This window comes from Cygnus olor, chromosome 8 (assembly GCF_009769625.2).
Source record: "Cygnus olor isolate bCygOlo1 chromosome 8, bCygOlo1.pri.v2, whole genome shotgun sequence".
NCBI lineage: Eukaryota > Metazoa > Chordata > Aves > Anseriformes > Anatidae > Cygnus > Cygnus olor.
The window spans coordinates 17,225,466-17,250,576 of NC_049176.1; the positions used below are offsets into that span (position 1 = coordinate 17,225,466).

Consider the following 25,111-nt stretch of genomic DNA (forward strand, 5'->3'; position numbering starts at 1 on the left):
GCCTCTCTTGTTTCTCTTACCCCCTTTGGCTACCTTCAGCACATTCTGCCTTCAGCTGGGGAAAGGGAGACAGCATCATGCTTAGAACTTCCACGCTGTTTTATACTTTCAAAGTCTTTTGCAGACATTAACTAATTAACTTTCATAACATGCCATTGAGGTAGGGAAATAATATTGAAAGTTTTATTTTATTTTGATGAGGAAACTGAATGGGAGGTCCTGAATAACCAATACCAATGACAAAGGAGCTATTTCAACAGCCAAAGTGCTCGGGCAAGCAAACGACTACCCCCTGCTTGTGCGCACGAGGCACTGGCTCCATCAGGACAGCAGCAGCTTCAGAAAAGTGAGCTCAGGAAGAGTGCAAAACCTCTCTTTTGTCTCACTTTATTTTGGTTCACTTTATTTCCATTTATTATTTAGGTGAAGACTCCAGTGAGGTTTCCCACTGAGGTTTCTGCTCAGTTCTGTTGGTCAGGTGTTCCTACACGATGTATTCATAGAGCTGGTTAAAAATGCCATGGGAGAAGGCAGGGCAATTGTTTGCCCAGAGGATCTTTTTAAAATCCTGTCATTCTTTATAGAAGTGCCTGACAAACATCTTTACTCTTTGATAGCCATTACTCTTAGAAAAACAATTTCAAAACCATATGCTCAAGGTGCTTGAACTAAGATTTAACTAGCCCTGTTTACACAGGGGCTAGTGTGTAATATGCATGTATATTCTCACGTAGATTTGCCAGCCTGGGTTTCCTGTAATTTTCTTTAGCTTCATAACACACGCAGCAGTATACAGTATTCTCGTGTTTCTCAGCTTGCAGTCCATGGACCATTGGTGGGCCACAAGACATCAGAAAGTGGTGGATGAAACAACTGAACATTTTTCAAGCAAGACCAAAAGTTCCAGCGGGCAAAGAAAGAGAAAGGGGTGAAATCAAATTAACAAATGAACAATCAAAGCCTATCTTAATTTTTAGTTGGTTTGCAAATGAAGAGCACTGTGGTTAGATGTGCAATACTGCCTAGGGATATTTTTTTCATGATCCTAAGCAGTGGTTAAACACTGCTTTGCGTGTCTGGAAATCTTAAAAGTTAAGTGTTATTCATGAGATTCTTTTCTTCTAAGCTGGTGTCAGCAACATCTTCATCATCCTTGCTTGAGCTGTGGTGCAGCTCCATATTGTGCCCTCCCACAGGAGGCCTAAAATCTACTGTCATCCTGCCCCACGCACTAGCTGATGGATGGGGGCCTCGCTGAGCCCTCCGAGTCCTCCTCTCCCCATCCCCTTCTGGCCACACAGGACGCGCTCCCATGCAGCCACGAGCTTTCGGAGGATGAGCAAACACCGGTGCCAGGCTGTGATCTGTGGGGCTGGTGTGGCCGGATAAGGATCAGAGCTGTGATCTTCCTCTCTCGGGGGGACTTCCCAGGGGTGGAAAGTGAGAAGTGATGGTTGAGTTCCTCCAGCTCCGGTGCCATTTCCAGAAAAATGTCCAAGTTAGTTCCTGGATCTCCATCTGCATATGTACAGTGGGGAAAGCAGCGGGAGCATCCAGCCCCTGAAAACTACTTGGTGAAGTCCTGCCGAGCAGGAGGGGCTCAGCACGCAGCCTGCTGTGCACTCCCAAACTGTGCTGGCCACGTACCCAGTTCAGATGTTTATGGAGGTTTCTTTCCGAGGGCTGAAAGCTTGCATCTGTGCTTCCAGTTCAAGTTCTCTCACAAATCTGAACAAAAAGCTTGTAAAGTTCAGCATCTTCCAAATTGCCCCATATAAGTCACTACTGAAACCATATCCAAATGGTTCCCCCCGACATACCTTCCACAGAAATGACCTAAACTTTGTCAGGTTCACATGTCCCTAGAGATGATCTCATTTCACTGCTTCAAAAGAGCTTTGGTCTGCACAGCCTGTAGCAGCAAATTTACACTTCAAAAAGCAGACAGCTTTTTCCACATCTTATTCACTTAATGGGTGAGAATGTAAAATTAGTTCCGTTGCTGATGAGGACCTTGAGCCAAATGAAAAGTGTTCATTTGTCAGCACAGACTTACAGCCTGAAACATGATTATATAGCTAATCCAATAATGGGTTTTGATGCTGAGCATTTATTTATATACAGTATGTCTTGTTATCTGTTGATAATCAGGCTCTACAATTTACTCTCTTTTGTGTCATTAGACATAGCAACATCTTCCAGACATAGTACATTTGCGTGTCAACATACAAACACACACAAAACCTTTGTAACCAAAATACTGTTTGCCTAGATTTTAACACAACAGCGTTTGAATTTGAGCTTTTTGTAGTTTAAAATATTAGTAGTAAATTAATCATGCAAGACTGAGAGCCTCTCTGCGTCTTAGAAGTCTTAATAGATTAAAATTTGTAACATAAATTTTGTTTCCTTATCTATAACATCACGTGGACTGATTTATTCTTTTTTGCCTGATGCGAATACCAATATCTAATTATCTTAGGTATCAGTTTGTATACATGAAATGATCCCCATCCTGAAATATTCCATATCTTAACATCAGACTATATCTTACACTTTGCTAACTTCACAAACAGCACTGTTTGACGGCTCAACAAATTCATTTTTACAGAACAGGATGTAAGCATAACTTGTTCATGTAGGTATCAGGCATCATTCCTACATCAGGTACACTGAAAAACAGAAAAACAAAAAAGTTTTTTGCTTGCTGCTTTTTTTAAAAAACATTCTATCTTTTTGACTAATTTCTGCTGCTACCTAATACTCACAAAGTTGTGTGAACAACTGTAAATATCTAACACTGAATTACAGGGACAGTTTACTCCTCATTTAAATATACAAGGCATAACATTTGAATATTTAAAGTGAGGAGGCATTTTAATAGCTATGCTATAGAATGATATGTTGAAATATTCACCAGATAGTAAAAAAAAAAAAAAAGTCTATGGGAAAGTAAAATCAATCCAGTATTAAACTGGGAGTTAATTGCAAATGTGGGGCACACCTGCAAACTCTGTGAACAATCCTGCAACACCACACAAGGCGATTTCTGTGCTAAAGGATAGGTCTGCCTGCAGAAACACCCAGGAACACCGCTGAGGGTGAAGGCCCATCTAAATTTGGCAGTCGGGAATCTTTCAGAAGTAAAGCCATTAAGTAAAATTTACCTTAACGGACACTGCAAATCAAGGGCGCAGGTGAGGCACAAACGGTGTATGAGCCAAACTCTATCTTTACCACTGGCTTTCCTGCAAGCAGGATGAGGCCTCCTTGTGTGCTTTTGTTTAGCTGAAATTTACTCTACAATAAATACTTATATATTGCTGCAACATGATGTTTTATTGGGCTGCACTAGTTTACTAAAAACAGCAGGCTGGTAATAGCAGTGCTTGTGGTTTTGCCTGTAATTCATTTCTGCATGGTAATGCACAGGGAGAGATATGATACAACAAAATAAGGCAAATTAAAAAAATGACTAAACTCAGTACTTGCAGCATACAGTATATTAGGACCATGTTCAGACAGGCTGATTCTTTGGATATTTTTATTTTTTTGTTTTACCTCAGCGAGGTAATTCATTAGGTATTTGCTTGGGTAAAGAATAAATGAATATAGCATACATTACATCCTCACTTGAGTTGCAGAAACAAATCTTTCCTGTACCCGCCAATGTAATCTTCAGAGTTTTCGTTATATAAAACACCTCAAGAAAAATGCACCTCGGTAAGATTTACACTTTATTACTCTAATGATTCTACAAACACTGCCACAATGTGATGAAAGGCAAAGCAGTCCTGATCTGATTGAGAGCTAATAAAAATCAGTACTGAAAACTGAAAATAGCACCCTTATCATCTTTCTTTCATTTAGACCTGATTACTAGGGGATTATAATGCAATCACAGCTATGTGTGAGAGGTAGCTATGGGAACCAGTTTTAACTGTTTATCTAGCCAAAGATCTTAATTTAAGTTTGAACACTCTGATTCATTTATATGTAAGACACCAAGGAGACAAAATGCAGAAGAAACAGATGCTCACTTGTTCTTTCCATTTAACTTCATAAGCTACCAGCCAATTTGTCTTTCAGGGACAAAATTAATTTCTGATGACAATGTGAGCAAGTAATAAACTAGGAGTTCCTGTCCTGGGAAACTTGTTAAGGCCATGTAATGGTCTGGAGTTATTTAGAAAAAAACAATTTGCTTATAGACTTTCAGGGACATCTGTAACAGAGTTTTCTTTGTCCCTGTGCTGTTACTCATTTCTGGGGGCTTTATGACACCTTTTCCAGAGGTTGATTTGAAAAAGTTCAAAAGGAAACATATTGCCCATTATTTCTTTCCTGTGGGGTATTTTTTTTTTTTTTTTTTTTTTTTTACACTGCTCTTTTTTTTCCCCCCTTCATATTCACAAATCATACAAACCTGAACCCATTTGCTTTGCTACTTCCACACAGCCAGGGAAAGCAACCACCAGCCGGGAGTCCTAGCAGCATTAATCAAAAATTATCTGAGGAAAACAGTTTGTCAGAAACTTAGAGGCAAGTACGCACCTGAAAACATCTGAGGGAGCACTACAAAAGAGTCTGTTACGTGTTTGGATGGAAGGAGCTTTGCCCATTAATGCTGTTAACTCTGTTAAGCTACGATCATTAGCAGGAGCAAAAATGCCAAAATGAGGGGGAGGGAGAGAGAGACGGAGTGAAACACCCTGAGATCTTGCATTTTCTGTAGGGAGCAGCAGAGGCTGTGCATGCGTGCTGCTGGTTCGGTGACTTCACCGAAATGTTCTCTCTCTCCTTACCTTTGTTGGCACTATTTCCCCAGTTCAGAGTTTATTTTCACATGTGCAGCTCTTTATTCTGGTAACACTTTTCTATCATTTGGTGCATTCGGTGGGGCTTAATCCCTGCCCAGCAGTCCCTCCCCATCTGAGGTTTTCTCTTAGGTAAATTCCTGCCGTCTAATGTCTGTCCATTAGCGCATCTAAAATCCTGCTGTCTGCTGTGCTTAACATTCGTTTACAGCTTATGCGCTTCACACGAATGTTCCTTTTCCAGCAGGTCTTTTGAAGAAAGTTTAAAGTAAGTTGCAAAATGTTTCTTTTTCATCTAAACAGGGAAATGAATTTAAGGAAGGAAGAGAAGAGCCTGAAGGTTTAGCTCTTTCAAATTTTAAACAGAATTCAAAACACTGTTGGAACACATCTGTCAGGGAAAGCGCTAGAGCACCTGCATTTTAAGAGTGAATCTCTTCCCTAACTCCTTCCTTGATAATAGCTTGCACGAACAGCACCTTTAAACCACATCAATCCCAGGCGCTTTCCGTCCATCCAGTTATTATTTCCCTTGGCACTGACGTGCACCTGCCTCCAGACTGAAGCTTCTCAGTGACGTGCAGTCCCTCCTGTACACAACATCTCCCAGCAAGAAGCGACTAAATCTTTATTCCGCTGAAATTATAAAACAAGGGTAATTTTAAACTTAGGAGTTCAAACCAGAGCCCAACCTGGATGCTGCATGGAGCAATGCTAACTCGGGAAGAAAAGACCATATGGTTTCAGATGTGAATGGTGGGGATACAGTTTGGAGAGGAACAGCTACGAGCTCAATGACAGTTACACACTTTAACCACAGTTCTGTTTGCATTTACATTGCAGGACGTCACCAGCACATGGCCCAAGCACACAGCACGTGGTCTGAATCCCTGTCTGTAGGGAAGGGTGTGCATGGTTAAACTTTTTCTACCGCTCAACTTTACCTTCATCAGCAGAGTTGGTGCTCTGGGACATACCCACCCAGCTGTGGTGGCTTGGCCTGTAGCTGAGCACCAATAAGGATGCCACCAGCAAGGACCACTGGAATCTTCATATCGGTGGGACTCACAGTCATATGTTTGTTGCTCTAACAGGGATTTGTTTTCGTGCCATCCCTGCCACATAGCTTTGAAGGCTTGTGTGCAAAGGCAGGGTACATACCGAGGCCACACAGATGACAACAGAGCATTAATTCACGTTTCGAGAAAGCAGAGTAAGGGAAGTTCACACACTTCAGAAAAACCACAGCATTTTGCAAATGAAATTAGTGCTTTAAAGAGACGAGATCAGCCGGTGCTCTGACTTCATCCTGCACAGGCAAGTGGGAGCCTCCGCAGGGACATGACAGCAGTGCTTCTTTAAGTGGGGGGCTGATGAAATTTCCCACCTAGGACAATCTGCAGTTTGGGGACATGTTGATTAGTTACTAAGGCAAATTTAATCAAAAGTTTGTAAGGTCATAAAAGAAAGACACTGTGAGGAAGGTTTGGGTGGGAGAGCACTGACTGGTTATTCACGGAGCTCTAAGACAAGTCTGTTAAAACTCCTGTTGGCTACTGGAAGCACAGCAGTCATCTTCGGACAAAGGAAAATGGTTTTCTGGCTTGCAGGTATAGGAGAGTGGTGACTGGGATAGGGGTACAGATTGTATAATATCAATCCTCCACAAAGCAAAACTTAACTAGCATGCAATTAAGGTGGAAAGTATCCTTACTTAGATTAAAAAAAAAATCCTAAATCACTAATTTAGCTTAGTCAGTAAGTACAAATATTAAGAAAACTGAACATTCAAAAGGGAACACCTGAAATCAGCACTCAGAACCCCTAGAAAACTGGCTCCATAAGAGGAGAAGGAGGAGGAAAGAGCAGAAAGGAGAGGTAGGGAAGAGAGGGGCCTGGACAATTTGGGAAACCTGGTCCACAGAACTACAGCTCCCATTTGGTTCTTGCAAAGGCCTAAGACCTGAATCAACACCACAGTGAAAAATCTCAGATATATAAAATTTGCAACAGTCTAATGATTTGCTTCAGGAAGACATTATCAGAACAATGAAAAACTTGGCATCTAAATAACTCTATAAAGTATTTCCAAAACCAAGCAGATATTTTCCACTCTTCCACAAAACTCAGTACAGCATAATATGCTACACATTTTAATGCAGAACGCCTTACACAACCTGCCTCCATTACAATGAAGCTGTAAATCTGGGGGCTGGATATGCAATTTTGATTAAGTTAAGAAGTGGGAGTACCATGGCAGGGCTGGAGTAAGGTGAGCGTAAGAAAAGGGAAAAAGTCCACAAGTGTCTGTAAAAGGCCCCAAACACAGGATGAACCTATAACATTGCCTTTAAGGGATTGAACCCTGAAACCCAGAGGACCGCAGGATTGTTTAGGCTGGGAGATGTTGAAGCAGGCTGCCCTTACCCTGGCCTACTTTAGTGTTTTACAGATTGTAATCACCATTTTCCTGCTACAACAGAAACAAGGTGAGCTCCCTCAGCAGTGCATTAGGTTGTAAAGAGAAAACAAACACAGAAACAATTCTTTTAGCTCCAAAAAATCAGTGCAAAAAGCATCATCTGATGCCAAAAACAGCAAGAGCTATATGAGAGCAGTGCCACTAATACCTCAGCCTTCAGTGAGATGATCCCAGGCAGGGTCATCTGTGGTCTTGGAGAGCATCAGTCTTTGGTGGACCAACAAGTCAGCAGATGCTAATCCTTTCTGCGATGCCTCAGTAGAAACCAGATTTTTGTTTCGTGGTGCATAAAGGCTGTGAAATCCATGAAGCTCAAATCTCAAGGACTACAGAATAAATCCACTCCTGTGCAGTGCTAATACAGGAAATTCCAGTGCAAGGGAATGCGGCCTCCTGTCCAACATACCGCAACAAACAGAAGAATGTGGCTTCGGAGGAAAAACTTTTAACTGGTTCCTAGTGGGTTAGTCTACAAGTCAACTTCGCACTGTGGTAACCGGCCTGTCCATCGTGCTTCTGCTGGCTTCTCCGTGGCAAACAGCCTGATGGGTGTTCTGCCTGGTAGGCCTCCCCTCCCTTCTGAGACCAGGCACATGTCAAGCACCCAAAGGAAGGTTTTCTCTTCCTAATGAGCTCATGGAGAGGCAAGTGGGACTGTGAAAGTCTCCGCCTTCGAGAGAAATTAGCAAAAATCACCCTGAGGGCTCTCCCCCTCTTCCTGAAATGTGTAAAACCTGGTAACATCAGACATACCAACTTAACCAAGTGGCAAATACAAACCGAAGTTTAACATGTACTATGAAAAATGCTCCTGCTGCTGGCAAGGCTACCAGTTAGCACACAAGGTACTGTCCATTTTTTGATAAATACTGCCTGATAGGAACCTGACAACTGAGACCTGAGACTCAAACTGTTTGGGCCATATGTGGCTTTCAGAGAGAACTGTTCTGGATCTGTCAGAAAAGAGATGGGAAAAGATGAGAACTGGGCCCTGAACCTGGCACAGCTCCAAGAGCAGCACCTTACAGGCAGCCACTCTCCTCTCCTTCCTCCAACACACAAGTGGCATCAGAGAGCAATAGATGCAAACCACTGCCATGCCCATGGTGCCAGGGGGTGCAAGGGTGGTGGCCTGTCAGCCCAGCCTGGGCTGGGGCGCAGGTCACAGCATTTGCCCCTAGGTTTAACCCTATTGCAAATGTTAGCCAGCAATCCTCATAGCAAAACACTCCCCTTTTTACAGAAGGGCTCCTCCGCCACACATGAAAGCCAACAACCTGAGAGCAACAGCCTGTCTGTTCCAGCTAGAAAGGCACCAAACCTGAGACAAATATTTTGTCAGACCTCACCGGGAATCTTGCAATCTCCCATCCTGTAACCGTCCTGTGGTTAAATAGTAGCTTCAGTTCTCTGATGTTGCAATCCAGCACCTTTCGCAGGCATTACATTCCCTCTAAATTAATTCTAAGAAAAAAAATACATTCTGTTCAGTGTTATTTCTATTGCCCAGTTGTTTTATATGATAACCAGTTTCCTGCTACAGAGATTACATCTTGAATACTTAATGCCAATTTGGAAATATTTTAGACAAAACAAAAATAGATCTAAAATATAACACAGTTTAGCTAAGTGTAGAACATTAATGCAAGGCATGATTGGAAAAACAGCAAATAAATTGAAGGAGGAGAGCAGGCTCAATGGATATCTCTCAGGGTTAGTACATGCTGTAACTGGTCATTCAGGCATTTCTGGTTCTGAAAGTACATTTTTCTTAGCACAAAAATCTCAGAGTTCAACAATTTAAAAAAAAAAGTTAGAGTGAAGGATAGAGTGCAGCCAAAGGATAGCCTTTAACAACCATTTCAAAATGAAATCTAAATATGCTTACATATTAGATAAACGTTGGCTTCCAGGGAAGCTTTACAACAGTTTAATTCCACCCTGGACTGGGATATATGGAAATGTTTTGAATTTCCATAAGTGTCCAGAGCCCTCTGCTAAGCTAACAAGCTGATATTGCTATTCACATAATAGAAGATATTTTTTCCCTGAAGTGACTCACTGGCCTCTCTTTGGTGACTTTTCTTTCTTTTTTCTTTTGCACTGCAGTACATTTTCATTAATAGAACTATACAATAATTACTCTTCTCAAATTCTCATCAGATACTGATAACTCAACTTCCCTATTTTTTGCCACATGGATTCCAGGATCTACATTTTTAAAAAAATGTTAGAGTTTTTTTTCCCCTCCTTACTTAAAGCTCTGCAAAGCTAGTGGGTTGCATATTGGTGGAACATCTCACTGGCTTCTCTCTCGCGCTCCTGCATTTTTCCCTTTGATAGCAAGTTTGCATTCTTCGGAAGTTTTTCTCATCCTTCATGGTCAAACCAGCGATGACCAGTCTGTGGCCCATGGCCCATCACACACATACCACGTGCACACACGTGTACAACACCTGCAGAACAGATCAGCTAAGGCTGGCCTTAACTTTCCCTAGCTCAAGACATTGTAAGGGGAGCAGAGAGACCCACAGAGTTGCCTGAATGCCGCGGTGACCCATGGAAAGTGAGGACTGTCATGTTCCCTGCAACAGATGGGGAAAATGCACCCCTAAAGTCAAAAAACCCAGCTGAGAATGGCAGAAACCTGAGAGGAGCAGGGCGGTACCCATTCCTGAGGCAGGCTAAGCATTCTCCACCTGCATTTTGTCCTCATTCATATACAAGCAAAATGAGTAATCAAATCCTGTAAATGGCAAAACCAAGCAACTCTTAACAAGAAAAATATACCAGGAATTGCCTCTTGACACTGTACCTTCGGGCTGGCCCAGATCCTCGTTGCTTGCCCCGCTGGCGCTGTGCAGGCAGGTGGGCATGGCTGGCTCCAGCCCCGCAGAGCCCCGACTGCTGCTGGGGTGACTCCCCTGTAGCAGCTGGCCATGCCTGTCCTCCTGTGGTGGCCCTGAGCTCCTGGCAGACCTGCAACCACAGCCTCAGCGGTTCTTCCCCAGACAGGAGTGCTCAGCCAGTGCTTCCATGGGCACAGCACCAGCAGCTCAACACACAAAGGAAAGTACTGACGGGGAGGCCTCCGGCTGGTGGGTGCAGCCTGCAGTGACCATGGGCACTGGTGGTGCCAGCTTATATACCTGCATAGCCTTACAGCATTCATTTGCAAGCCACAGACAGAAGCAGGGCTGTCAGCCAAACAGTAACATTTTGTAGAGCTGATGCCATATGTCATATATTAAAGGTCTTACTTCAGCAAAACACATGGGTTTAATGCTAAGCCCAAGGGTGTCCCAATGAAGCCAATCGCACCTCTAACGGTCTTAAAGACAGTCACCAGAATAATTACCTGAATAAATAGAATTTGGGTGATTTTCCTATAACTTTTCTTTATTTCAGCCTTCTTTTTCAGTCTCTGTCTTTAAAGTTGAAGGAAATAACATGAGAAAGCAGAAGAGAATTAAAATGGGATTCATAGCAAAGAAGCAGGCACTTAGATTCTAGGTGTACTTTGAATTAGCGAGGAACTGGCTTGCACTGCTAATGAATTTCTGTAGGCTGTCTTTGTGCACAACGCCTTTGAGCAAGTCCATCACCAACAGCTGTACTCTGACACTGAACCTGAAACTCCATACGATGTTTTCGTCAGGTCTAGCTTTCCACGACTGGTGTATCGCAAAACTCAAGGGAGATCTCACCAAGACAGGGGAGACTAGGAGCAGAGAGCAAACTTGCTCAGCAAACAGATAGGAATCTGGAGAGATCTCCTCACAAAAGCAAAGCCCACAGATACAGGTTAAAATGGGTGACCTGACTTTTTCAGAAAGATTAAAACCATTTGGCTTCTGCAGTCTGAGAGGTGATCCCAAACTGTAACTGCTCATCAGTCGGGGCAAGCACAAGCCCTCTAACATGGCTGCCCAAGCAGTAGCCCAGGAAGAAGAGATTGCACAATTTGGCAGCTGGATGCGGAGATAATCGTGTGGATATGGGCACTGACCTCTCTGTTGGAACAGATAATAGAAAAAAAAAAAGAGGAAGATGCCAAGGAGATACTTGATTTCTTTGGGTAATTGTGACTTGCAATTTGTTATCGTGCTCAAGTGGAACATCAACGGGTTTGGGGTTTTTGTGAATTTTTAGGGAAAATTGGTACCATCAGCACTCAGCTATCTCCTGTTGCCACCGTCTTGGTTCCAAACACAACCTGATCATAAGGAGCCCATCAGGTCTGAATTATTATGTTGGGTCAATGACTAGGCTAACAGAAAATGAGGAGACTGAGAGCAGGCTGTCCTAGGCCAGGCCACCAGCCTTTTATACAACTGGAAGCCCTCACTACAGGTCCAGCGTTGCCCTTGGCATTGCCTACAGTGCTGAGGACGGTGACTGCCCTGGCCAGGTGGCCTGTTCCCTGGATGCAGGAACTTGCTCACATCAGCCCTTGCTTTCTCTCCAGCATCAGGGAGAGGTTCCTCAGCCTTTGAAAGACTGAAGTGGATACCTCATTAGGCCTTGATTATCCTCAAGCAATTGCTTAGATTTCTGCCCTATTACTGATCTGCCTTTTTTAGCAGAGGTCGTGGAATGGGCAGTGGCTGTCTTGTCTTCGTTATAATGCATCATTTGAAACTTTTCAATTAAGCTTCAGATCAGGCCACAGTACTGAGACCGCTTTAACGAGGGTGAGTAATGACCTTGTGCTGCACGTGATTTCTGGCACACCATCAGTTTTAATTCTTCTTGATCTTACTGTAACCCTTTGATACTTTGGATCAAGGGTTCTCTTGAAATGCTTTAAGCACATTGTAGGACTTTCAGGGACTGTTCTGACATGGTTTCTATCCTGCTTGTCTCAACGTAGCCAGGTTGTCACCTGTAAGTTCTCCATATAAATTCAAATTGCCAAAGATTAAAAGGCAGCTGAAAACCTGACCTGTGCACAGAACCGGGGAAATCTGGTGTGCGTCCCCAGAGTGAATGAACCTAAGAAGGATTCTGCTATGAGAGCAAGGTAGCCCCTTTGATGTGCCATGCCCAAGCACAGCAATGCAATGATTAGAACAGAAAGCTACATTATGCTAGAGTAGTGAATATAATAAGAACTACTAGAGAGAGACTTCCAGAAATTTAGACTTTCCAGTTAATACTCCTCTTTACATTACATATAGGTCAAACTAAAACTCCATGAATTAAAACAGTATTAGAACCCTCATCCAGTAAGGCCAATGGTAGAAATTACATTGACATCAACAGGAAAAATATCCCTTAACTTAAGGGATATTTGGACCCAGAATCAATCCCAAACCTAGTAGTTGGGACCAATTTCCAAACAGGCTATGTCTGCATGAAGCAGATCAGCCTTAGTATTTTCAAGGTATTTTCGCTGTCTTGGAGTCTGATGGACATGGATTCCCCAGTGAGCCATGACATCCTGCCCCACCCACGGGCAGAACCAGCAACTTGGCTACTGAGGAGAAAGGCAGTAAGAAAGGGCCTGCAGCCTGTGCCTCACAAGTAGGTGTGCAAGAGCAATCACCATTTGGCCTATGGCCCTGGTGTGTCCCATCGAGGTACCCAGCACAGGGACCAGGCTTGCCGAGCTTGCCAGAGAGGTGTGGGTGTTTAGGTAGTGGTTCTCATCTGACACCTCCCCTCCAGGCATCCCCAAATCTCATCTCCAGACTCACAGGGCATGTGCTGGGCTGGTATCCCGAGCACCTGATTTACATCAGGCTGCTGACAAGGTTTCAGAGGCTTGCCTACCAACAGAGCAAAGCAGCAATATGTTTAACAGCTCCTCTCCTGCTATGGTTTAGATAGTCACCCTCAACGGCAATGGACTGAGCTACTTAAAACTAATAACCCTCTGTACCTTTGCTCTTTTTTACATGCAGTATAGGGCGGGGGGTGTATCTGGAAAGATATCAGAGAAATCCATGTGTTTTATTGCAGTTGGATGGCACTAGCAGGGAACTGAAAATGCTTAAAAACTTGCTATCCGTCATTTGATATATGCAAGAGGTGATCTTTACTGATGCACCTCTAGTCACCAACTGAAATGGTTTGTCTTTCATTATACCCTTTCTAGGAGGCCTCTTTCACTGCACTTGTCTGGTAGCTTCTGCAGACTTGGTAACAGTGAACAAAACTCATTTCAACCAAGCTTATTAGACAGAATATACATTTTTTCATGGGTTGTATCAGGCAAAAAACATTCTCATCGGACACTTTCTTGGCTACAAGGAGAGCAGATCAGCAGTACCATAAGTATCCTACAATAGCGAGCACAGAAAAGTGATGAGCAAACTCAATAGATTTCACTCAAGACAAAATTATCATTGCTACATCGGGATTGAATTCTTTGTTAACCCAACTTTGTCACACCTCTTAGCATGAGAAAAGGCAGAGGTCATTTAGCACTACCTTATTTACTGTGCACTGGAAACACACCTTCCAGCTCCTGCGAGTCTTAAAGTTGGAAAGAGCAAATTGCAACAGCATGCCGTATTCCCATCTCAGGTCCTCTAGACAGCAATTATAAAAACCAGTTGTGTTATCACCACATTTCAAAGTCAGGGTATGGCCACGCTGATGTGTGGCTCTGAACCCAGCAGAGCCTGATCTATTAAACACATAAAGGGGTCTGTGTGCCACAGGAGTCTGGCTTAATCATACAACAGAAACCACAAACTCCTGAATTCAAAACCTGGGTTTCTTTGGCTGTTTGACCAACACTTTAGAACACATCCATACATTTTAAATTTTACACTCCAATAGGAATACATAGCAATGCTCCTTTCAGAGGTGTTGCATTGATTAAAAAGCTTGTCACTGAGGATGGAAATGGCTACATAAGTGTTAAGCGCTGTTAACGATTGAAAGACAATTCCATACATTCTGGTGGAATCCGGAGAACTTCACGAAAATGTATTAGTTTAATTTGCATATATACCCTATTTGACAACAGTGATCAAGCTGGTGAAAGTTATTTCAAACATTTGTTATGCTCTGTGACTGCAGAAAAAATGAGAGTGAAAACTGATTCACAAGGCAGAATTGCGCCTGCTGAAAAACCTTTAATTTCTGAAATATAGAGAGCACAAACAAATATTTCTTTCATCAAATTTGCACATGCCTCAGTGATATTTAGCTTAATAACTGTGCAGAGAAGGAATAGTATTGATGAAGTTAAAGTACAGAAAAACATTCTGCAGGAAAATGCCTAATGCTTTCCATTTCAGCCACATGTCCTTGCTCATGCTTCTTGGCAAACTAGAGAACATCTGTTTTAGGCACTGCTAGCTCAGTTTTTTCTGTGATTCATCTTTGATACCACATCACCAATGTGAATCACTACGGACCACCTGAGACTTTCCTGTCACAGGGGTACAGGCACTGATTGTGGATTCCCAGAGGACAAATTATGTTTTTCCTCAAATAAAACAATTTGATGAATCTCTCTATTTCTGGATCGCATCATTCCTTCCGCGAAAAGTTCCTGTGACAGAGTTTGGGATTAGAAGCTAGGTCCTCAAGCTCCCACCTATGTCTTAGCTATTAAACCATGGTTTCTCTTGATTAGCTTTGTAAACAAACAAACAAGCAAACAAAAAAAGTGGTTGAGCAAACCTAGAAGCTTCTGCCTCCAGGACTTCCAGAGCAGAGGGCCTACTGCATTTGCTAGCTAGCAAATGTCTCAAGAATGTAGGATACTTCTCTGACACTGGCTTTCTCTGTGACAAAGTAAATCATTTTAGACCCAGATCTTTCCCTTACAAGTTTTTCAGGGCCAATGCTGCCTCTTGATGTATATTGGTGCTGCATTCTCCAGTGCATCGGGGTATGGGTAGCTCCATGTGCTGTTGGAGTATAAGCAACAATGGCTTTCTCTCTGCCTCTTTCATTCTAACCAACCATTTGGGGATGGAGAGATTTATATCTCTTTCTATTACATAGTTATGGAAAGCAAAAAGTGAAAAAAAAAAAAGCAACAGGCATCATTTCCTAGTATACTTGTATGCATCCGTTTTGCCAAGGGACGTACTATGCATCTACTGTGAATTGCTGAAAATGTGAAGTAGCTGTGAAACACGATGTTCTTGTGTTTCCCAAGAACCACCAGCTCTTTGCCTTTAACAGAAGATCTCTAGCCTAAATAGGCAGCTTTAAGAGCTCTCCTGACTCAGTTGCAATCAAGATACCATCTACTTAAATAAGCATTTGTACTCCCAGTGATTTTAGGAGATGAATTACTGATCTTATTACCATGGTAAATCCCCTTGAGGCAATGCACAGGCCAACAGAATATTGCTTTCTGCTGGTACAGTACCCATTTCCAGGAGAACTCTAGGAGTATTTCTAGCCATATGGTAATAATAAAAGATTTGCTTAGTCTGTATTTGCCAGAAAGTCCCATTTGCAGAAGTGGCTTTTAAATCTTTGACACTGCTCATGGGAAACAGCTTGTCAGCTATGAAAATATTCCTACCAGCTCCTGTGTATCAGCCTTACCAGTGGGTGTAGGGATCTGCAGGTGGCACAGCTCGGGACCAAGCAGAGAAGGTTTCAGCCAGCACAGCGACTGGCAGCAACGTTACCTGGGGAGGCAGAAGTGACTCTTGCCTGCCAGTGGCAGTGCAGCTCACGGCCCCCTTTGGGGACAGTTCCCCATCCCTGCACTGCTCTGTGTCTGGGTGGACAGCCAGGGTCAGTAAGGCTGGGGATCAACTGTGTGTGGGAGGCCTCCAGCTCAAGCACACACCATTTATTTATCACCGAGCCTTCATCTGGTCAACAGGAAAAGTTGATAAAACTGCTGCCTCCGGGGCTCTGTTCTCCTTGGGAATAAGGAAAAGGTGAAGCTAGCTGAGGTCAGCAGACAGGAGGCCCTGTTGAAGGTGGGAGCAGGTTGGCCATGAATTACCAAGCATCATCTGGTATCACAGATAAGCAGAATGGGTAAGAGACTAGGCAAGCTCTACAATAAGGGATGGATTTAATTAATGATTGCACAGAGGGAGCAGACCATAGCATTTTGGCACAAGGACATCATACATCTGACAGTTACTTAAAGAGACAGGGAGCACCCTATTATAAAAAAATATATTACTCCTCAACGTATTTTAAAAATTACAAGAGAAACAATAACATATTGTATTACCCGCTCTCTGCAGAGCTGCCTGGGCACACCAGCACTGAGCAGCGCCAGCTCCCTGCGAATATTCTGCACCAGGGCCTATTTAAAAACATTGGTCCAAACTTGGTTCCAAAAGTACAACTCTGCTGAAGTTAGGGGCTTGTGCAGATGTAACCAAATGCAGATGTTGATCCATATTAACTGAACTATTAAATACATCAATCTTACCCAACCATCTGATGCCTTGTCCCATTTCCCAATATTGTGTTTCCCAAAAGTTTATATAAATTCAGTCAGCTGACGATATGCAAGCTTCTGGATAACCCCCTTTTTGTCATCTCTTGCTTGGGTTTCATTTCCCCATCCCACGCCATCCCTCTTTCAGTTATTATTTTAATATTAAGTGAATCTTCTAATTATCTTGAAAGCTAAAGGTGATCACCATTGCATAGTTCCGGCTGTTCCTCCATTCAGACAGTAAAAAACAAAGCAACAAAACTTAAAAACCATCAGAGTTCCCTTCTTGTTTATTTTCACCTAAGTGTAAGCAAACCAATGGATGAAGTCACCAGCTCCCTACCTGATGGGTCTGCATTCAAGGAACAGCAGACAGGTGACTCTGATGAGGGTGTAACCACATCCCTGGCATCAGCACAACTTCAGTCAATGAATTTTCCTCCCAGGGATCGGAGCATAGGACACACCATTGCTGAAATGGGCGCGTCTGGAAAATAGAAAAGTACATTGCTGAACACACCTGCCCAAGTCAATAGCCTCTGATCTTCGTTCACCTGAATAAAGCACTGCCTGATTATTGGGAACAGTCAATCAGGGGAAAAAATATTTACCAACCAATCTGTAGGAAAAGGGTTTCACAGGATTCAGAGTTTCCCTACTGATAATGCATCTGACTATCTATTTTATTACACCAGCTTTGAGCCTATAAATACCACCTACTTTAGGCCTTATCACTGACGACAAAACCCACCACTGTATCTTCTTTCTTTTCTAAACCCATCCGTTTACTAGAGCCCGTCCTGCAGAAGTAGATTGCTTTTTCTGAATCATAGTTAAAAATCAGTGCCGTAAATTGTACTCTTAAAAAAAAAAAAAAAGGCCACAGAAAAGGTGTGACCTGAATGCATAAGAATTTTTTGAATGAATAGAGCCCTTAATATTTAGTTTTGCCTAATGAAGTAAGGCATGAATGTAAAAGGATTACTATTCCCGTAACGTTAAATTCACACACACAAAGTGTAATTCATGGAACCTGGCTTTAATTTTTTTCATATAAATAATTAATGCTGCATTTAAAGCATGTTAAAATGTTTTATTTCTTAATCAGCTAATTTGACTGAGAAACAAAGATGCCTTTATTTCCATTTTCCTTCACTAGAGTTACTGTAATAAAAGTTCCCCTCTAGCTTTGGCCTTCACTCTCAAGTTTGCTGCTGCCAATTAGTTTTCTAAAGTCACTATTTTACAAAATGCTTCTCACTTTTTAAAAAATGTAATTGAATGTCTGCACATCACAGAGTTTCTTGTGTTCAGACACGGGGTGTTAAACATTCTTTGGGTTGATTTGGGTCAGCTTTAAAAAATCTCAGACACTGAAACTTGAGAAGCGGTCGTGTGCTACAGTGTTTTCTCCACATCCTGTTAAGTATTAAGTGGTTATTTAAAATAGAGTTGTTATACTCAGCAGCTGACTTAAAGTGCTCGATATAGTTTACAAGACGATTAATTAAATGAGAGCATTGCATGTGATGCACATGTATTTCCATAATCATTCACATTGGCCTATAGTTGCCCTTTAATTTTCATACTAATTAAAGTAACACATTGAACTGCAAATTGTAAATGGCTGTGTTTCTCAGTAGATGTTAACACTGATGTAAGCTGAATGGCAAATAAAAACCCCCAAGAATTAAGCAGAGTGTTTTTTGACTATGATCCATTCAAACTTCCCTACTCATTCTATTACTGGCCATGTCCATATTTTAACAAGACTGCATTTTTTTTTCTGTTTTCAGCCCTATATTTTTTGAGGTACATTTTTCTTTTTTAATTTATTGTGGTTTCTTAGTTAGTTGCTTCCATCTGACACAATAGAGCAGTTATACAGGGTTTGCAGTTACACATTAGTTTTTTTAAGTGGTGGTGGGACTGAGGTTTGTAATCTGATGGGCAAAAAACAGAAAACCGAAACGTGCAGTTATTTCACCAGTAGTTTTGCCTCTTAATTACACCTGACCCATTATCCTCCTTGACTCCTGTTCAAACCTTGACACGGCTGACTTGGAACCTGCAATGCAAACTGGAGGGCTGTATTTTCAGGCTGCATCAAGAAAGGGGGAAGTTACCCTCTAAAATATTTACCAAGACTTGGAAAAGAGAAGCAGCAGATACAATTATCCTACGGCTCACACAGCTGCTGGCAATTCGACTTGGCACATGCTCTGACAGGGACTACTGCACCCACCTTAAGCAGTCCGTAGCATGTAATGGACATCGGGTAATTACTATTGAATGAGAAGTAACCTTGGACTATAGGCATATGAAAGACACCTTAAAATAAAAACCACAAAACCCCTCTGTCAGGGCCAATAGCTCAAAAATTAACAACTAATCACTCCTTTCTATGTGTCCTCCATATAATTGCTTCCGTGATGAGGTGTTTTTTTTTTCCCCCTTTCAGAAATGAGCATTACAAAAGATTTCTTTTTAATTTAAAATGAAAAATTCCTCCACTCCCAGGTGACCTATCCAAGAGAAATAATAATAAGCACTCAATTGCTCAGAGAGCATCAGCTCTCACACATATTACAAGGCTGAGCGTTCATGCTCTCCTACACCCCCCCACCCCACTCCCTTCCCGCAGCGTGTCCTATCTCCAGATCATAACTTGGCTTGGCCCAAGATGTTATTTGTTAAAATTAACTTTCAGATCAGGCTGGAGTCAGTGCATTTGGCAAGAAGAAGAGGAATGAAAACTGCAAGGGAGGGAATGGACTCGGGAGGTAGAGAGGGGAAGCTGCAGCCTAGAGCAGGGATTTTCAGGACAGGGCTCAGGCCACAGCAGCGCTGCAGCGGGGCACGAGCAGCAGACCCAGGCTTGCTGCCACTTTTGCCACAGCATCCTTGAGCACTGTGTTGTCCCCAAATCCCTTCTTGCCAGCCAGGCGAGGGCTTTCCCCACGCTTGTCCCCAGCCCCTGACTGCAGCTGTGCAGGGCTGAGCCCCTCCTGCCTCAGAGGGGACACCCCAACATGCCTGTTCCAGAGATAACTGGCTGCGACTCCCTCTCTGGAGCATCCCACGTGTTGTTTGCCTCCGATGCTGCTCTCAACGCATCACACACATTTCACAAGCACCTGTGTTAAGACACGGGGCAGCCCTGAAGAAGCCATACCCTAACAAGAAAGGTGGTAAGCAAAAGATGAAAAGGAGGGAATTAAAACTGCTCTTTCATTTTCTAAGCAAAACGCTTCTTTTTTTTTTTTTTCAAAAAGCATTCAGGAGCCCTTTGCCCTGAGCTCCACCAAACAGCTCTTGGCACTGCCCAGGAACTGGCACGTCGCAGACCCACGCCGAGGCAGGCAGCACCTCTGTGTGAACCTCCTGCAGCTGCTTCTGGCTGACCCGAAGCTGTGTTTTTGTGCTTCTTCCCAGCAAAAGTCTTCCAAAGTTTGGTCGTGGCAATGCTGAACAGCCACACATCACGAAACAAATGGAGTCACGCTGAGGGAAGACTGATAGACTACGGTAATAATGCAAGACTCTTTTTTCCCCTCATAAACCAAATTTCCCATACATTTCTGGAAGATTAATTTAGATTTAGGAGATTTTTGAGTGAAGCACTGGAAATAAGACTACATGCAAGGCTGGTTTCTACCTGACCTTAACTACCACATCAGCTGCCACTGCTCCAGTACATTTATACATGGAAATGTACATGTACTTCAGCTTAATTACCTAAGGACTCTACAAAAGAAAGCCTTTAAAATGTTTTAATTGGGGATTTTAGTTTTTCCAATAGCTACACAACAGCGCTATAATCCATTGACAAATTAACCATGTATTTGAGCAAAAAAATTAAATAACTCTAGGCTACATGGACACAGTCCTGCTTGCCTTAAGTAGATGACGCACGTAAACATGCACATACAGAGTTAAGTAGTAATTTGGGCTTGTTGGATTTGTTTTTTTCTTTGAGACCTGTTGCTATAACTTGAAGTTTCACCTCCAACTTTGTTGTGAGAAAGAAGGGGTTACCAAGAAAAAAAATCCCCAAATAAAAGGCTCTTGAAAGTTTCTGACTCAGGTGACACAAATGGACGTGGTGCCAGCTGTTTCCAAGCAGGGGCGTCGGCTGAACCATCGGCTTGGACACAAATCTTCTATCCTCCTCATTCTTTCTCCTAGCTTCTCTTTGCATTCGCTGACTAAATACAGCAGGGACTTTCTCTTCCTCCTTTATAGCCTGCAAAGATTGCCCCAAATGGGGCATGGCTGGTGAGGCACAACTGGGTGACTCCACTTGCACAGGAGAGCTTGCTTTGCAGAGCGTGGGGCTGGCACTGCAGCCGGGGGGAGCATGGAGCTGCTGGGAACAAGGGCAGGGCTGGAGGGCACTGCACGGGCTTGGATGGGCGCTGGGCACTCGGGAAAGGCGCTGACATAAAAGCTGAGGGCTTGGAAAGTCTTTCGTCTTCCCCAAGCCAGCTTCTTCCACAAACTCATGACAGCTGGTCATGATGAGCAAATTAAAACTAATTTCAAAGTTACTCTTGGGCACAATTGTCAGGCTTCCATTCAGGAAACTCTCTAAACAAGTGCTTAACTTTAAGCAGATGCCTAATTCCCAGTGAACACAGTAGGATTTATATACCTGCTTTAGCACTTTACAGGGCAGGGATGGACCCCAGCAAGCAGTATGTCACATCCCTGTAGTCCCAAAGTCCAGGTGGCTTGTCTCTTTCAGGTTTAATGGTTAGTGCCCAGCCAGTACCAGGACCACAACACAAACTGGATTTTTATTGTAGTGCACATCCTGCTTTTCTGCAAACTTGCAGCAGCCCTGCAGGCAGCTCTCCTGCTAACGAACAGCAGCATGGAAACCTGAGCCAAGAGCTGTCTAGGAAGGTTCACAGCCACAAACTGCTACTCTTGATAGCAATGCTGTTCTTTCAAGCCACAAAGAGCATGTCAGAGCCATTTCTTGAAGTTGCAGCTTGGACCTTTTTTCCTTTTTATTCTTTTGAAGAACGTCAGTGCGGTCCTGATGTGTCCAGAAAGCACAAGGAGCACTGGTGCTGGAGACCTCTCCTCCTGCAAGAGCAGAATTACCGCCACATTGGTGGTAATCTCCCTTTTATTAGATATAGATAAGCCTGCTCAGTAGCAAAATTAGCATGCTGAAAAAAGCTCTTCTCACCCCAAAGTAGCAAATTGTAGAGCTGGTGGGAGAAGGGAAAGGAAAAGGGGAGGCTGACAATATGACAAGTAGTGTGAAGTATTTTTTTAAGCATTAACACTGACCTAATAAGACACAAAGTTATAAGGAGTAGGATCAGTTGAAAAATAGCAAGCATTTTTAATGAAAAAAACTTCCATGTTTCATAAACTTCCATTCATCCTTGTTACTTAATTGGAAAGCAAAACCAGAGTTTTCATTTCTCTTCCTCTTTCTCTGCTGGCAAGAGGAGGATGGGAAAGGAAGCAGAAAAAGAAAGGGTCACCACTAAGCTTTCTAAGGTCTTTCCTTTTGATACTGTGACTTGCTTTGGTTATTTTTTCATTACTTATTTTAACTAAAATAAAAGGTCTCCAGAAAAGCATTTGTTTTGGTTAAAACCAAAACTAAATCTGACCTACCATTGAGGAAAAAAAACAACTGGCTGTAAGACAAGCTCTGTGTCAGTGTGCTTACATATTAAAGAGGGCATGTACAAGTCAAAAATGCACTGACAGACCAGAATAGGTCAGATCCATGGAAAAAAAAAAAGATTTTTAACAATCTTTCAGCCCCCTCTTTATTAGACCTTAATTAAATCAATGGGTCAAAGCAACAGAGGGAAAAAATGGTTCAGCTAGGGGACACTAATCAACCCCTTTTGGTGGACTGAAACATTTCTCTTAAGCAAGAACTAACCTTTACATCAGCATTTGCATCATGTAACTCATAAGCATAGGCATCATTTCTTAAGAAAAAAATATCTATAGGACTGTCTTTTCTTGAAAATATAAAAATTCTTATAAAAGGAAACATTATTAATAATCATATGGTAAACCAGTGAGCGTGCTTGATTGAGGAAAACCAGGCAGCTCTTTTGGTTTTGGTCAAACACCATCCTTGCACATGTTGTGAATTTTAGAGAACCCAGTGCTGAACTCACTTGTGAGGGTATTAAAATACAAAAATACCATCCCTGTTCTTCACAGCACAGCACACACACAGCTTGCTTGCCCCACAGGAGCCAAGCCAAGCCGGCACACAGTGCAGTCACGTCCGTCTGTCCCAGCATGAGCCCACGGGAAGGAAACGTGACTCAGCGCCCGAGTTTTCTCCCCTGCTCACTCCTGGCTGTTGAGGAAGTTGACTGCGCCACGGCAGCTGTGGGTGCACCTCCTTCCCCCATGCCTGGGTTGTGGCTGGGTACAGGGTACGTACCTCCTCGCTTCTTGTCCTTCTCTTGGGTTTGGTGCAGAACAGAGGCATCTTGAATACACACCTCATTCTCACCCTAAACACAGAGCCAAAATCCAGCAAGCTCCTGTTAATGGCCCTGCAAAAGAAAAGGCAGATTTATTGCCTTCTTGATCTGTGCCATGCTAGGAACAATCCTACAGAACATCCTGAAGATGATATTTTAGGTTTCCACCACAAAGCACATCTACAGGTGTGATTCTTCATGCGTGCCAATGTACAACAACCAGCAATGAACAAAATCCAATAGCCAACATTTATCTGTTTAATGACCATATATAATATCTCAAGTCAAGTGTTTACAATTGCAAACCTACTAGTCCAGGTACTGTTGGCTGTGGCTGGTTCTGTAGTACGCCGAGGGAACTTCTCTCTCTCTTACCTAAAGAGCATTTGGAGCAGCATTACACGTACCATTTAGCCAAGGAGAACGGCAATCTTTCCAACCCCCCCACAGATCTATGCAGTTTTCATGGCAGAACATGTCAAGGAAATAAATATCACCAAGTTGCCATACAATACTTTGCCTGATTATAATTATTTGTCTCTACTGCTTAAACCACTATTGCATAAGAAAGTTAATATTTCCAAGGCACTGGGTGGGATACCTTTCCCAGAAAACACGCTCTCAACAGGAAACCCAAACACATTGCTAGAGAGTTATCTTAAGTAGATTTAAATAATTAAATCCAAAATTCTCCAACCACTTGCTGTTTCAAATTTATTTCTTTAATAACAAGCTTGTTTCAGCAACACACTGGAGTAGGGTTTCATTTATTCAAAATTTAAGGTCTGTCCCACTCTGAGTGTTATTTTAAGTATTTGGGGGAATTTTTGTGCTTGTGAAAATGAAGAGATTGTTGCATTATAAATTCATTTCCTCTGCTATTGCACAGACCATGCACAGTGCAGCTGTGAAAGCGCTGTAAGAGCCCCAGCAGTGTCCTCAAGCCCAACCTACGCAGAGCAGCCTGATTTTTTGCACAGAGAGAAGCTGGCCCTCTCATATGTCTTCAGCTACAAGTACTTCCCAACCAGAGACCTTGACACTGCTCAGCTGTGCCAAACGAAGAGGGAGCGTTTAGTGATGCCGACGAGTGTCCACGGGGGACACGGCCCAGGTGCTAATGGCTGCTTTCGTGCAGGACCTACAAAGGGGTTGAGACTCGTGGCCCAACGTGCTGTGTTAAGTGGCGTAAGCAGCTCAGCTACAGGTGTTACCTCGTAAGGATGGATTCGGTGGTGCTTGCCATTCACACAAGTAATTTTACAAACAAGCGAGTTTCTTATGTTCTTCCTCACCTCCAGGCATTCATATTCTTTTTAAGTACAGGAACATTAATTAGATTTTGACCACAGACCCCGGATTTGACTTACCCTGACAGGGTTTCCATTAGTGTAATCTGTAGGGGAATTCACTGTTTTAACATCTGTGCGCCTAAGGCCTATCTCGCATTTACTGCTGTAGTCTGAAAAGCCTCCCTTGTACGGTTGTGTGTTTCTTCATGCTCCCAATTTCACAGAAGTCATTTCAGCACCAAACGGTAATTAGCAAAGGGATGGGCCTCGGCTGACATGAATGCAATTTATTGTTTTCCACAAGGCCCTGAACCGAGCAAACAAAGAAGGCAGTCTTGCTGTCTGGCATTTTATTAACTTGTATTGTGCAACGTATCTTACTGAAGGGAGATCTCCAAGTAAATTCAGCAGCTAGTATGCTATAACACGCATGCTTTTGAAGAATATTAATTTCAGTTCAATTAGGCAAGTTTTGCAGGACCTCAGCCTCTAAAATAGGACAGCCACTTTTATAATTATCTTCTGTATTAACTTTATCACCACACGACTTTTTACATAAATGCAACCTTTCATCTTTAAAATGCCAACACTTCTTCAATTTTGGCAACCGTACAGCATTGCTAATTATTTGCTCATTATGTGTGGTTAACTGATGA

The 25,111-nt window shown here is 42.8% G+C and overlaps 2 long non-coding RNA genes across 3 annotated transcripts in view; one reads left to right on the plus strand and one right to left on the minus strand.

The window, feature by feature from the left end:
* The window catches only part of LOC121074409, a 59,677-nt gene extending 36,442 nt beyond the window's left edge, over positions 1-23,235 (minus strand). For both annotated transcript variants that reach the window (XR_005822308.1, XR_005822309.1), the window contains exons 1-3: positions 23,121-23,235; positions 17,028-17,171; positions 2,555-2,672 (exon numbers count right to left, since the gene is read on the minus strand). This is a non-coding gene — a long non-coding RNA (uncharacterized LOC121074409). The remainder of the gene's footprint in view (positions 1-2,554; positions 2,673-17,027; positions 17,172-23,120) is intronic.
* LOC121074412 lies at positions 1,974-18,770 on the plus strand. Its single transcript, XR_005822313.1, has 3 exons — positions 1,974-1,984; positions 6,691-6,695; positions 18,538-18,770. It is a non-coding gene; the product is annotated as an uncharacterized LOC121074412 (long non-coding RNA).
* Positions 23,236-25,111: the final 1,876 nt, after the last annotated feature.